The sequence below is a fragment of the Triticum aestivum genome, chromosome 4A (assembly GCF_018294505.1).
Source record: "Triticum aestivum cultivar Chinese Spring chromosome 4A, IWGSC CS RefSeq v2.1, whole genome shotgun sequence".
In the NCBI taxonomy this organism is placed as follows: domain Eukaryota; kingdom Viridiplantae; phylum Streptophyta; class Magnoliopsida; order Poales; family Poaceae; genus Triticum; species Triticum aestivum.
In genome coordinates, this window is record NC_057803.1 from 391,273,259 (window position 1) to 391,285,560 (window position 12,302).

Sequence of the window (12,302 nt, forward strand, 5' to 3'; positions counted from 1 at the left end):
GTAAATTCTTAAAATCTTCAGCTTTAATACCTTTTTCTTTCATATATTTCTTTGCCTCTTGCATATCTTCAGGACTGAGAAATAGAATACCCCTCTTCTTCGTAGTTGGTTTAGGAATAGGCTCAGGAGCTGGCTCAGGAAGTGTCCAATTATTTTCATTTTTCAACATATTATTCAATAGAATTTCAGCTTCATCCGGTGTTCTTTCCCTGGAAACATAACCAGCACAACTATCCAAGTAATCTCTGGAAGCATCGGTTAGTCCATTATAAAATATATCAAGTATTTCATTTTTCTTAAGAGGATGATCAGGCAAAGCATTAAGTAATTGGAGAAGCCTCCCCCAAGCTTGTGGGAGACTCTCTTCTTCAATTTGCACAAAATTATATATATATCCCTCAAAGCAGCTTGTTTCTTATGAGGGAAATATTTAGCATAGAAGTAATAAACCATATCCTGGGGACTACGCACACAACCAGGATCAAGAGAATTATACCATATCTTAGCATCACCCTTTAACGAGAATAGAAATATTATAAGGATATAAAAGTAGCGAGTTCTCTCATCATTAGTGAACAAGGTGGCTATATCATTTACCTTAGTAAGATGTGCCATAATAGTTTCAGATTCATAGCCATGAAAAGGATCAGATTCAACCTAAGGAATTATATCAGGATCAACATAGAATTCATAATCCTTATTAGTAACACAGATAGGTGAAGTAGCAAAAGCAGGTTCAGGTTTCATTCTAGCATTAAGAGATTGCTGCTTCCATTTAGCTAATAACTTCTTAAGATCATATCTATCTTTGCAAGAAAAAATAGCTTTAGCAATTTCATCATCCATAACATAGCCCTCATGCACAACAGGCAATTCACATTTATTAGGGGGAGAATCTTCATCATCACTTTCATCAATATTATCAGTTTCAATAATTTCATTCTCTCTAACCCTAGCAAGTTGTTCATCAAGTAATTCACCAAGTGGCACAGTAGTATCAAGCATAGAAGTAGTTTCATCATAAGTATCATGCATAGCAGAAGTGGCATCATCAATAACATGCGACATATCAGAATGGATAGCATAAGCAGGTTTAGGTGTAGCAAGCTTACTCAAAACAGAAGGTGAATCAAGTGCAGAGCTAGATGGCAGTTCCTTACCTCCCCTCGTAGTTGAGGGATAAATATTGGTTCTTGTATCTTTCAAGTTCTTCATAATGACAAGCAGATATAAATCCCAAGTGACTCAGAGAATAGAGCTATGCTCCCCGGTAATGGCGCCAGAGAATAGTCTTGATAACCCACAAGTATACGGGATCGCAACAGTTTTCGAGGGTAGAGTATTCAACCCAAATTTATTGATTCGATACAAGGGGAGCCAAAGAATATTCTCAAGTATTAGCAGCTGAGTTGTCAAATCAACCACACCTGGAAATTTAATATCTGCAGCAAAGTGTTTAGTAGCAAAGTAATATGATAGTAGTGGTAACGGTAGCAAAAGGTAACGATAGCAAAAGTAATGTTTTTGGTATTTTGTAGTGATGATAGCAATAGCAACGGAAAAGAAAATAAGCGAAGAACAATATATGGAAAGCTCGTAGGCAATGGATAGGTGACAGAGAATTATGTCGGATATAGTTCATCATGTAACAGTCATAACCTAGGGTGACACAGAACTAGCTCCAATTCATCAATGTAATGTAGGCATGTATTCCGAATATAGTCATACGTGCTTATGGAAAAGAACTTGCATGACATCTTTTGTCCTACCCTCCTGTGGCAGCGGGGTCCTAGCGGAAACTAAGGGATATTAAGGCCTCCTTTTAATAGAGTACCGGACCAAAGCATTAACACATAGTGAATACATGAACTCCTCAAACTATGGTCATCACCAGGAGTGGTCCCGATTATTGTCACTTCAGGGTTGCCGAATCATAACACATAGTAGGTGACTATAGACTTGCAAGATAGGATCAAGGACTCTCATATATTGATGAAAACAAAATAGGTTCAGATCTGAAATCATGGCACTCGGGCCCTAGTGACAAGCATTAAGCATAGAAAAGTCATAGCAACATCAATCTCAAAACATAGTGGATACTAGGGATCAAACCCTAACAAAACTAACTCGATTACATGATAAATCTCATCCAACCCATCACCGTCCAGCAAGCCTACGATGGAATTACTCACGCACGGCGGTGAGCATCATGAAATTGGTGATGGAGGATTGTTGATGAAGACGACAGCGGCGGATTCCCCTCTCCGGAGCCCCAAACGGACTCTAGATCAGCCCTCCCGAGAGGTTTTAGGGCTTGGCGGCGGCTCTGTATCGTAAAATGCGATGAATCCTTCTCTCTGATTTTTTTTCTCCCCGAAAGCAAATATATAGAGTTGGGGTTGAGGTCGGAAGAGCTCCAGGGGCCCCACGAGGTAGGGGGGCGCGCCCAGGGGGGCAGGCGCGCCCCCACCCTCGTGGCTAGGGTGTGGGCCCCCTGGTCTTCCTCTTTTGCAAGGATTTTTTATTATTTCCAAAAAGACGTTCCGTGAAGTTTCAGGCCATTCCGAGAAGTTTTGTTTCTGTACATAAATAACACCATGGCAATTCTGCTGAAAACAGCGTCAGACCGGGTTAGTTCCATTCAAATCATGCAAGCTAGAGTCCAAAACAAGGGCAAATGTGTTTGGAAAAGTAGATACGACGGAGACGTATCAGCCTTCTACGGGCCGTATGATTGATCGGCCAAACATTGGCCAATAACAGACTGCATTATGGGCCGGAAAGGGGCTAGATTTGGAATAATCCATTCATGGGCCGACCATAATGGGTCATCGTTAATCGGCCGTATTAGATGACGCTACGAAAATAGCCCAAAGGATTAACGGGTGGATCGTAACCACGGCTGAATTTGGCCCACAAGCAGAAAACGCTAGTAACGGGCCGTAAGTAAATGAATGCTGGAAATAAGCCCAAAAATAAATGGTCCCTAAGAAGGCCGAAAGATAACACAAGTTGTAAATGGCCCAATGGAATAATGGGCCGTTAATGGGTATAAAGTGGTTCACTATTCATTGTTGGCCAGATTCACCACGGGTCGTTAATGGCCCAAGAGGTACAAATGGCCTCATATGGGCCAAAAGACATCATGGGCCATACATGGGCCAGAAGTTACAATGGGCTGGAATCATATTAGATGGCCCAGATGAAGCTACTGGGCTTAATTCTGATAGGCCATAACGAGACGTGAGTTAGCAGGCCGTAAATGGGCTATATACGAACATGACGTTAACAGGCTTTCCGTGGGCCGACTCGTTATCTTTTGACCTAGTCAAATAGGCCGGCCTTTTCACCGGAATGGGCCTCTGTTGGTCTGTGCCATGTGTCGACGTATCATAGGCGCCTCCAATCAAATGAATGGATGACATTTGTCCCAACGGTGAGCCAACACATGTTTCATCCGACCAATGACAATTTTACACATGGAAAATCCTCATTGGTCCGGGCTATTAACGGGTTATCAGATCCAAAACCGGACCCAATAGCTTAATGGTGACCCGTTATGATGGATGCCATGTGTCGGCCACCCTTGATGAAAGCACTATTATGCCGCACAATTTATCGTCATGGAAGTGGACACTTCCATGATGATAATTTTGGTAATGTCATGGAACACTTCTACGACAGCACAGGTATGACAATCTTGATTTTGTCATAAAATCGTCATGGATGTACATGCATGATAGAAAACATGACCTACTATGACAAACATGTATCATCACGGAAGTGTCTTTTTTTTGTAGTGCTAACGGGTGCAGTAACCTCAGGAGAACCACTAGGCTCACTGCTCAACCTCACCGCGCCACTTTCCCCTCAGGATAGTCGCGTGAGGGGGCTGGGCACGGGGGCCACGCTCAGGTCACGCCTGGCGTACGCCACCTCGCCAAGTCCATCGGGCCTGGTCTTCGCGTGCCCCTCTTGAGAAAGAGCTCGGCGAGGAAAGGTATGGAGGGTTGTTCGTATGTCAAGGGGGACTCCTGAGCATCGTGATTCAGGAGCCTCACTAATCATGTAGCCCCTCACCCCTTTGTCTTGTTCTAGTGATTCGGACGCCCCAACGACGGCTGAGGTATGCGTGGGGCTAGGCCCTGCCGACGCAGAATGCTAAGACCTACACCCGATCTCCTTCCTGAGGGTTGTTCGTATGTCAAGGGGGACTCCTGAGCATCATGACTCAAGAGCCTCACTGGTCATGTAGCCCCTTGCCCCTTGGTCTAGTCCTGGGGATCCGAACGACCCAACGATGGCAGAGGTATGTGCGGGGCTGAGCCCTGCCAATGCGGAACACTAAAGAAAACGGAAAGGAAATCATGGAACCCTAGGAAATTATTACAAAGCATACTGTCTCTTAAATAGCTCAAAGCATAAGTTCTTACGCCTCCACGAGGCATGATAAATGTTGCAGGATCAAGATGGGCGGAAGCGCCGCCTTTGAGCCTCTTCCTCAGCCTTGGACACCACCTTCGCCCACATGGGAAGGCCCGTCATCGACACGTCGCCACTGTCCTTGTCAGCCGCAGCCGCTGGGTCGACGTAGAGGAACTTCCGCACCAGGGCCTCCACCTTCTCCTTCACGGCCTCGGCAGCAACGTCGTGGAGCTCAGGATCCAAAGGTTCAAGTAGGGCACCAAGGTCGAAGCTGAGGTCCCAAAGATGGAGGTGGCTGATGATGCGCGTTGAGGTCGAGGTAAAAAGCGCGCAAGCCTCTCCCTCCACCATGGAGCCCACTCCGACGACGATGCCCCCGAGCATCATGGCAAGCTTGTCGAGCAGTCCGGCGAAGCCCTACTCCAGTGTTGCTAGCGGCTTCTCGTACCCTTCCCCGCAAATGGACTACATGGCTGCGCAAGACCTCTATTCGAGGGAGATGAAGGCGTCGCACCCCACGGTGGTCACCTTCTCAGCAACACCAAGGAGTTTCTCCTTGGCCTCTAGCCAGGCCTTCTCCTCGGAGACAAGCTTGGTGTAGGACGCCTGGGACGCTTCCGTCTCCTCCTTCAAACTCTCTAGGCGGCTCCGCTCCGCAGCCTGTTCCTGGGCTGCCTGCTCCAATTCGGCATCGCGGTTGGTGAGCGCAGGATCCTGGGCCTTCAACTCCTCCTGCACCTCGAGCTGGCGGGCGCGGTCGGCCTGCTCATCGCGGAGGGCCTTCAGCTCCACCTACACCGTGCGGCAGCGCTTCTCAGTGGCTGCTGCGTCGGCCCGCGCCGTGTAATGAGCAGCTGAGGCCACACCGCGCACCTTTTGGCATTCCTCGGGGGCGGCTTCGGCCTAGCTCGAGGCAGTCGTGATGGATGAGTCGGCTTGGAGCTACCACGAACCCAGCCCCAGACGGTCCACCGCCATACACCGGTCGGTGCCCTGAAGATTAGCTCGGAGCCGGTCCAGCGCGGCGAAGGCATCCTCCAAAGCGCCGGGAATGGCAGAGGAGCCATGATCCATCGGCGCGATGGCGTGAGGACGAGGTGGCACCAGCGCCATGGCTGGCGAAGCAACGACAGCAAGGACGGCCGGGGGCTCTGGAGCCCTCGGACCCCGAGCAGGTGCGCTGAGGACGGGTGCCCCACGAGTCAGCTTAGCCTCGGAGGCGGTCTTCTCCGGAGGCTGGGCCCCCAAGCCTCGAGAGGCCAAGTCACAAGAGGACGCGAGGAGGCCCCTTCTTTCTGTGCCGGAGTCACCGTGGCCGCGGCAGGCCGCCTGGCCTCCTCCTTCTTCCTCTTCGCTACCGATGTCAGCCTGGCCATCAAGAGGAAAATGTATGGGTACTACGTCAAGAGCAGGAAGCAAAGACAAGGTGAAGCACTTACTGGTCCTTGCCGATCTACGCCCTATTCCTACCCAGGAGCGCGGCGCCGCAGAGCTTCCTACACACAAGCCCCGTCTCGCTCTCAGGGACGGGCGAGAGCGCGGCGATCGGCTCTGCGACGCTGGTGGTCGGCGACAAGCCGGGGGCGTCGCCACCGGGAAGCGACGCCGTCACACCCTTCTTGGGGGTCCCCTGCTGCAGCTTCCTTAGGGAGGTACCCCTCGACCTCATGGCAACCCCGGTGGAGAATGATGATCCCTCGACCAGGTACTCACTAGCGTCATCATCATCGAAGAGGACACAGAGGAGATCGCTCTACCGCGGGGGAGAGGTCTCCCCCACCCCCTCCAATGTCGCCTCTGAGTCCCCCACCTCTTCCTCCTCCTTAGAGTGCTCGCCAGAGGACACTGGCACTGGGGAGCTAGGGGGCTATGAAGGCTTCAGCGACACGAACCCTCGCTCATTGAAGACGGGCATGGCGGCGACTACCTGCGCTCCATCGTCATGGCGTTATAGCGGGAGATAGGCCGCTGGTAGGGCATCCGGGTCCTTCTCGAGCGGGGGAGAGGTCTCCCCCACCCCCTCCAAGGTCGCCTCCGAGTCCCCCTCCTCTTCCTCCTCCTTAGAGTGCTCATGAGTAGCGGATATTTCTATGCAAACCCTCACCTCGTGAGGTTTGGATGACGCACGCAATGACGACTGAGGCCAGGTGGGCGCCAGCAGGCGCAGTACAACATGTTTCTTCCTTGGTGCTAAGGAGGCAAGAACCGGCACGGATTCCCAAGGAATCATCCAAGGGTTTCCATTCCTGTGCAACAAGACCAAGATCACCAGGACTGCAGGACGGAGGTCATCACCGAGCCCACCACGGCATCACGACCAGAGACTTTGCAGGCGAAGACCAACTTTCGTCAGGATAAGATGTACTAGTTGTCTCCCTTCGAATTTGGCCGTTGTGGGATCCCTTCCCGCCTTTGTTTTGAGGGAAGAGGACCAAGGCCACTATAAATATAGCCTAGCCACCACCATCGAGGGGGATCGATCAGCTGGACGGATCATTCAGACTATCCTCTTCCTCATCATCACAAGAACGCATCTACTAAGGTTGTTCCCCACTGTACTAGTTCATCCTCGGCCCACCTTGAGGCCAACCAACCACAAAGCAGGAGTAGCGCATTACACCGCAAGGTGGCCCGAACCTGGGTAAACTGCCTTGTTCAATTTCCTTTCCAGTTCATCGAGCTAGGCTGTGATATCGACGAGTAGGCAAACTGAGGAGGTTGAGTTCTTCATACGTACCCTAGAGTTCAAATTTATCTTGGATTTGCGGAGCCACAAATCCGACACCGACTTTGACAGCTCCCCCCGCCCCCACATCAAGGAGGACTCCGACTAGGTAGAGGCGGCGCTCGAGTCTGTGCCCTGGGAGCGGCGGCCTTCACGAGGAATGGCATGGGCCCGTGGTGGCGTGTAAGAAACTTTAGCGCTTGCACCCTATCTTAAGTGCGTTTTTCGATTGCGGTTAAGTTTGACCATGATGCTTCTCATTTAGACTTGGTCCCTTCTTCGTGATCGCCCTAGTGCTCTGCAATACTAGGACCCAGCCCCGAGCGAGCCTTAGCCATTGCTGGTATGTCAACTCATGATGCCTGGGACAAGGCCAGGAGGTGAGTGGCCCGAGGTCCGGCAAGAGCTCCTGAGGCGCGATGCTTAGGAGGTCCACTTTGACGTGCATGCCCCTCATGCGGGATAAGAGGCTTTCTCCTTGGACGAGATCATGAAAAGAAAGAACGATATTTAGAAGGATTTACACGCCGCACGAGGCGGTCAACTTAGCTCTTCAGGGTGCGATGCTGATCGGCCGTTGCTCATGCGAAATCTTCGCGGCGTGAGGGCGCGTTTCCTGGGAGTTCGGCTTCATGTCTGTCTTCTACCTATGACAAAAAAATAGAGGCCCCACGGTGGGCATGTGTGTTGACTTAACCAACGCCTTTGCGGCTAAATTATGAACTTGCTCCCCTTGCTTCCTCGCGCGATGTGCCTCTCTTTTTCTCGTTTGCCAAAATGCTATACGTTCTCAGGACGTGGCCCTCGAGCGAGGCTCAACCGCTACTGGTATGTCAGATCATGATGCCTGGGACAAGGCTACGGGGTGAGGGCTCGAGAGCCAGTAAGAGCTCCTAAGGCGCGATGCTCAATAGCTACCCTTTTAATGTGCAAGCAACTTGTGCGAAAAAGAGACAACATGCTTCGTGAGGATCGTAGGGAGAAGGAATCTTTGTTGGCAATGATGCGCCACACAAGGTGTTGTACTTAGATTTTCGTGGCTGGAGAAGTGGACCGGACCGTCGCCTACTCGAGGTTGGGCCTCCTGAGGCGATGAGGTGTTATTCGTACACCGTCCGGATGCCTAGCTTGTGAAGCCTCTGCATGCTGACATATTACAAGGTACATAGGGGCATCCATGCTTAGTGGTCTATTCATGATTGTTCCCTAAGCAGACAAGGCACTGAGGACCTGATGAGGTGGCGTCCACAGGACCGGCCCACAAGCCAGAGCTCGATCACTTGTGTTTATCAACACTGTAGGGACAATGTAGCGCCGAAGATGCGATTCTATTCCAATCACGTGATGAATTCATGATTGGAGCACAACCGCATTTCGAGCGCATAGCAAGGTGGATATCATTACAACATACCATGTACTGAATAGATGAGAATACAAGATAAAGGCTCACACTCTCCACAACCTACAACATGAATAGAATAGTTCATCAATACATAGCAATCGTCATACAGAAGAGCAGGATCCGACTACGGATCAAATCAAACGAAAAAGAAGAACGACAAGCACCCTGCTAATCCCAAGCTTCCCGACCCGGAACCTATCCCTTGATCAAAGAAGATGAAGCAGAAGAACTCCAAACAAGCAAGCATCGCACTTGCATCAGACCATCGCATTAGCTTTACCTGCAGTTGTTGTAGTAAACCGTGAGCCATGAGGACTTAGCAATCCCATTACCATTGTATCAATACTAGCAAAGCTTAATGGGTATGGAATGGATAAGTTGTGAGGTTGTAACAGCACCATGCATTGTATGGTGGCTAACTTACGAGTACAAGAGCAAGATGAGAAACTACGCAAACGGTCGCAAACTAGTAATGATCAATAAGTGATCTTGAACTACTTACGTTCAAACATAACCCAACTGTTTTCTCTTCCTGAATCTCGTCTAAAAGAGACAATCACAGTTACACATGTGGTTGGGGTATTTTAATTCGAATCCGATGTCAAGTTCTCTACAACCGGATATTAAAAACTCCAATCTACCACATAACCACAGGCACGGCTCTTGAAAGTTTAAACCCTGCAGGGGTGTCCAAACTTAGCCCATGACAAGCTCACGATCCACGGAGACAATCCACCATCTCGGGACCCTCCAATCAGACTCGGAGTCCCGGTGCACAAGACATTTCGACGATGGCAAAACAAGTCCAACAAGACCTCCCTATGTGCCGACACCCTGGTACCAGCCGTGCATATCTAGTCTCAGGCCACGATCGGATTGTCCAAACTTCCGGTAGGCCAAATCCAGAGTTGCCCCTGGCGGTCACCGACAGTTGACAGGTTTGGACCAACACTCATGAGGAGCACTGGCCCGGGGGTTGATTAAGATTCCTCGTGTGCTAGCCGGTCTCTATGCAAGTTTTAGTTGTTTATTAGGAAAATGGTAAAACCTAAGTTGGGCCTTGCTGGAAGAGTTTTATTCAAAGCGAACTATTAAGAGGGGCCCATAAACCCTCACCATGTTAGGGATGCAAAATCAAGGAACATAACACTGGTATGACAGAAAATAGGGCGGCATTAGTGGAACAAAACACCAAGCAAAAGGCCGAGCCTTCCAGCCATTACCATGTATATATGTGCATTAATTGAAATAAGATATATTGTGATATCCCATGATATCCATGATATCCATGTCCCAACATGGAATGACCTGCAACTGTACCTCCAACTAGCAATGCTATATGAGGGCCGAGCTAAGCGGTAACATAGCCAAACAATGGTTTGCTGGGATGGTGAAAAAGGTTAGAGGCTTATCATGGCAATTTGGGAAGCTTGATAAACAAGTGGTAGGTAGCGCAACATAGCGATAGCATCGAGACACCTGGCAAAACAAAGATAGTAATGGTATCCAAGGTGACGGTCATCTTGCATGAAATCCCGCTAGGAAGAAGATCGAATCCATGAAGTAGTCGAACCAAAGTAGTCGAACGAATCCTCACGATCGCAAGGAAACAAGAACTATCGAGAAGAAGCACAACCGGAAAGAAGCAAACACCACGGTAAACACATAAACATGGCATGATGCACAAGTAACTATGATGCATGTCCGGTTTAATGAGACATGGCATGGAAAAGTGCAACAAACTATACTAAAATTAATTGGAGCTCAATATGGAACGAGTTGCATATTGACGAAACACAACATGACTTATTAGTTCTCTCTCAATAATGTACCCATCAATATAAAATGTTGTTTAACATGGCAATAGGTTAATCATATATAAACTATCTATTTAGGCAACTTTAAATGAGGCCGGAAACAACAAACAACAATTCTGGAAAATCCCCATATGCATATTTCGAATTTGCTACTGTTCTGCCCTAAACCATATTTTAGAATTGTTAAACATGCAAAGTAAGTGTGCCATGTTAATCTATGCATTTTGCTACCCCATTTACATATAAAGTTTATTTAAATCGGAGCTACGGTTATTTAGTTATGAAATAAAGCATTTTAACATGTCATTTATGCAAAATAATTTAAACAACACACTTAAACATTTTAAACATAGATGGAAGTTGCAAATTATGAAACTAGATGAAATTCCAAGCATTTTACATGTTTAAAATATTTTAATCCGATGCACGGTTGTTTAGTTATTATAAGCATGAACAATGTGGGTTTTTCTATAAAAGTGCAAACTCTGGATAATTGGAGAAATTTGCAGCACACAGGAGAAACACATATGCGCGCTGAATCTGAGGTGAACTGGGCTGGTCGGGGCTGCTCACATCGGCCAAGTCCTGGCTGGAAGTAGAGGAGGAGAAGGGCCGGCCCAGGTTACGGAGTTGACCGGTCCACACGCGCTTGGACGGGGTCAACATGGGCGAGCGGGGCAAAGGTTGCGCCCGCTGGCTCGCTGCTCCACCAACAGCGAGACGAAGTAGGGGTGCAGCATGGCGTGACCACAGTAGTGGATGTGGCGCCTCGATGCAAGGGACTAGGAGCAGTGGCTTGGCGAATGGCGGCGAGCGGCGCTGGGCGTCCTTGGCTACGGTCGAAGATGGGGCACCGGGATCAGGGAAAACACCTACTGAAGATGGTGGCAGCGATCGGTCAGGAGTGTCAGGCAGAGAGAGAGGGAGAGGGGGAAGGGAAGGAGGCACTGCACGGGCCTGCTAGAGGTGGCCGCCGGCGGAGCTGCTGCTCACCTAGGCGACGACGACAACGAGGCCGCCGGAGGCGTGGGTTGGAGTAGAGGACGGGGCAGTGCTCGAAGAGGCCAGCAGAGCAAGGGCATCTCAGGAGCACTCGGGGTCACCGACGATGGGCGCCATGGGGTTCGGCTGCGGCTCCGTGGTGGCACGTTTCGGCAATGACGACCGGAGCAGAGGAGTCGAGGCCGCTGCGGGGTCGAGTTGTTGCATCCATGGTGTCCTGTGGATGGAGGAAGCACGGCCTGGTTCGGGAGGAGCTCATCTCCATGGATGGAGGAAGCAAGTGGCGCGCTAGATGCTCGTGCCCCTAGTGGTGGACGCCGGTAGCGTCGGCGATGGGCAAAACAAGGCAGAGGTGCGCATGATCAGGAGCTCCTCTCTTGATCGAGCTCGTGGATGAGGGAGTCGAGCGCTCGGGCCCTGAGTTGAGAGGAGGAGCTCGGGGCCTTGGGAGTAGAGGAGGTGGTGGCTGTGGTTGGTCGGCCGCGCAAAACAAGGGACTTGGTCGAAGAGAATTTGGATCGGCAGGAGGTCCCGAGGTAGGAGGTGGAGTGTGGCGGCGGTGACTGGACAGGGGAGGATCCCTGGAAAATAGGGTTTGTTAAGTGACTAGGGATGGACTAAATATATAAGAAAGAGGAGTTTGGATCATCCGATTGAAATCCGCCGGTCGAGAATAATTAGCTTATCAAAGTACAACAAAGAACCAAAGATATTTTAGGTACGTTTGGGGATGATCTAAATCCAACGGTGATGACTGAGCGGTTCGGGTTCGGGCAGTTTTCAGACTAGGTTGCGAGGGGTGTGTGCACTATGCAAAGAGAGATAATACCAATGCGTGTAGGTGTGTGGTTGGTCTCGGAACGGTCAACAAAGGCAACAGGAAGACGCAGCAACTATGAATGGATGCAAGTTTTAAAAAACATGCAGATGC